The sequence below is a fragment of the Orycteropus afer genome, unplaced genomic scaffold, assembly GCF_000298275.1.
Source record: "Orycteropus afer afer isolate SDZICR_OR568_19922 unplaced genomic scaffold, OryAfe1.0 scaffold00015, whole genome shotgun sequence".
Taxonomy (NCBI): domain Eukaryota; kingdom Metazoa; phylum Chordata; class Mammalia; order Tubulidentata; family Orycteropodidae; genus Orycteropus; species Orycteropus afer.
Genome location: NW_006921602.1, coordinates 18322320 through 18325815, shown reverse-complemented (window position 1 = coordinate 18325815; position 3496 = coordinate 18322320).

The following is a 3496-nucleotide window of genomic DNA, read 5'->3' as shown; positions in this document are numbered from 1 at the left end:
CCTTCCGAGGAGTGGCTGGTGGGTTTGAATCGCCAGCCTTCTGGTTAGCAGTCAAGTGCCTTAGGCACTATGCTACCAGAGCTCCTTTGTTGCAAAGTAGTACCCATTTATTATTATGAATCATGGTATGCTGTCAGTGGCTTAGGCTTCCAGGGCTCTGAGGCCAGAATCTCCCTCCCTGCCATCCCGGGTGCTTGGTGCTTGGCTTGAGCTGCACGGCCTGCACTGGAGTCAGCCAGGGTCCGGGTGGGTTCCATGAGTCACTGCACTGTGGCAGACTATGGACAATGCCAAGACAGTGCTCAATCAGGCTGTCCAGAGCCAAGCAGGTCCATTCCTGCAGCCTTCTGCCTGGCCCGGGGGCCCCACCAGCCCCAGGTGGAGCCCCTGCCACTCTGAGGCCACAGTGGAGGCACTGCTTTGCTGCCCTTCCTGTGTGCGGCTCATAAAGTCATCACCTTCTAGTTCATTTTGAGGCAGGTGCTCCAGGATCTGGACCTGGTGGGTGCTGGCAGCATCCGCCGGCTGCCGGGAAACCAGTCTAGGGCAAAGCTGGATGCCACTCAGCCCCTTCCCATGCAAGGTCTCTGGATTTGCATACCAGAAAGGATATACGGTGGTTGGTTCTTAACTCTGGATTGTGTTTGTAGCTGAAGACTGCCAATAACATAATTTTTATAAGCCAAGCTCAATTGATTCTTCCATTGCCCAAGGTAATATTGATTCTGTTTGATAGATCTAATAAGTAGAGTGTGCTGTGGTGACCATTACAGAAAGAGAGTGTTAAAGTAGGTATTAGAATTCTAGATCCTGACTAAGCTCAGCTGCTAAAATGTTGGGTCTCATGAGCATTCTGACCTACCAAAATACAGTGACTTGATTAAAAAAACATCCTCTTCACTCAAAGCATGCTGGGAATTCCTGTTTCAGTTAATTTGGAGAGATGTGTGTGCATCCTGGGTTGAATAGATTACAAAGGCCCACTATTCATCTTCCTTTTAGCTAGAATGACCCAGGGAATGTTGGATTATTTTAGAAGTTTGCATGTAAAAAGGTGCACTTAATACACATTTTCAATACTGTGTTCTATGCATTAGGTGCACAGTTAATTATAAGTAATTATTTATAATTATAAATAATGTATATTTATATAATTATAAATTTACTCCTTGGAATCTGATGAAGAATCTCATTTTTCAGATATGACTAGCAAATACCATTTTCAAAGTTCTTGTTCTAAACACTCAGGCCAATATATAAAGGCTTTACCTTTATAAATAAGACTATTAAACACATTTCATTTCAATGAATACAATTCAATAAGAGTCTAAATTCTTTCTGCAAGAGTTTGCTAGATGAGATATTATGCCGATTGGCAAGATGACTAATTATTTCAGTCTTGTTGGTGCTTCTGATAATTCTTTACAATGAAGTTTGTGGTCATAATATGATCCTGAATAAATTTAAAAAAAAGTAATAAAGAGATATTGAACCTCACAATAGCAAAAGGCAATCATTTTAGCATGTTTATATCCAGATAAATTATAATTAGAAAAAAATATATATTTTATGGGTTTTGTTGTAAAATTGAAGGAGCCCTGGTGATGCAGTGGTTAAACGCTCAGTTGTTCACCAAAAGATTGGCAGTTCGAACCACCAGTCACTGCAGAAGAAAGCTGTGGCATTCTGCTTCTGCAAAAATTTCAACCTTGGAAACCCCATGGAGTAGGTCTACTTTGTCTTACAGAGTTGCTATAAGTCAGAATTCACTCAATGACAATGGGTGTGGTTTGGTTTGGTTGTAAAATTAGAAAGAAAATAATTCAATTACATTAGATGTTTTTCTAGGAATATGATCAACCAGCAACAGGTAGTATGATAAACAGAGAAGATAGAAAGTATCTCCCTAATATGACTATTTCACACATTATAAAAATGAAAGGCAATCTTAGAGTGACTGGGATGGATGTACATTACATATTATGGAGATAAAATGAATTATAGATGAAACAATTATGTTTTATAATATAATCTTACCCTCTTGAGGTTAGAAATCACTAAAGCACATGAACATACATTAAAAAATAAAAAAGGATTTTTTGCATTGCAAAGATAAAATATCCATTTTTTTTTTTTATAATTAAAAGTATAGATGAATACGGGAGCTCTGGTGGCAAGTGCCTAAGGCATTTGACTGCTAACCAGAAGGCTGGTGGTTCAAACCCACCAGCCACTCCTTGAAAGGCAATCTACTTCCTTAGTGATACTGCCTCAGAAACCCAAGGAGGGGTTGCTATGAGTAGGACCTGAATCAATGGCAGTGAGTTTTTTTTTTTTTTATTTTTGGTATAGATAAATGTAAACCCATGACCTAGGGATAATCATATTCTGGTATATATTCTTTGACCTTTCTCTTTTTATTTATGTATCATGTATGTTATGATGAAAGGAGCCTGGTGGTGCAGTGGATAAGTTCTCGGCTCTTGAAGAGACATTGGGTTCAAACCCACCAGCCATTCTATGGGAGAAAAATGAGGTAGTCTGCTTCTCTAAAGATTGCAGCCTTGGAAAACTCTATGGGGCATTTGTTTTCTGTTGTATAGGGTCACTATGAGTCAGAATTGACTTGACGGCAGTAGGTACAAAGCAGTATGTTATGATGTACAACTTCTTATATAAAATGGAATTCTATTTTACATATCGCTTTATATTCTGGTTTTTAAAAAATGATCTCAAGCATGCAGAAATTTTGCAAGTACAGTACACAGAACTAGCCAAAATCCTTCATACAAAGATCCTATCCCAGTTTTGACAACTGTTTCAATAATGTTCTTTATACAACAGAATCCATCGTTGGTCTTAATTGTCATGACTCTTTAGTCATTTTCATTCTGAATCATTTTCTTTTTAAGTTTCTCAGTTCTTTATTGATCTTTTATGACCCTGACACATTTGAAGATTATAGGCTAGTTGTTTCATAGACTGTCTTTCTCTTTTTTTTCTTTTGCTGGTTCCTCTTGATTACATTTAGTTTATGCATCTTTGGCAGGAATATAACAGAATGGCTGCTGTGCTGTCTTCTTGTTGTTATGTGCTGTCGAGTTGGACCGGACTCACAGTGACCCCTCCTTGGGTTTCCAAGGTTGTATCACTACAGAAATAGATTGCCCAACCTTCCTTCCGAGGAGTGGCTGGTGGGTTTGAACCACCAGCCTCTGATTAGCAGTCAAGTGCCTTAGACACTACGCTACCAGAGCTTCTACTGCAACCTCTATAAGGTGGCACCCGATTTTGATATGTCTAGTACTGGTGATATTCACTTTCCTAATTAGAGTAAGGTCCTGTCTGCTGAGTTTTTTCCACTTAAAATTACTTGTTTTTTCCTTTGGAATCAGTAGTTATCTGAATCTTTACACAATCTATTATTATTTACTAGGAGCTCTGGTAGCATAGTGCCTAAGGCACTTGACTGCTAACCAGAAGGCTGGTGGTTCAA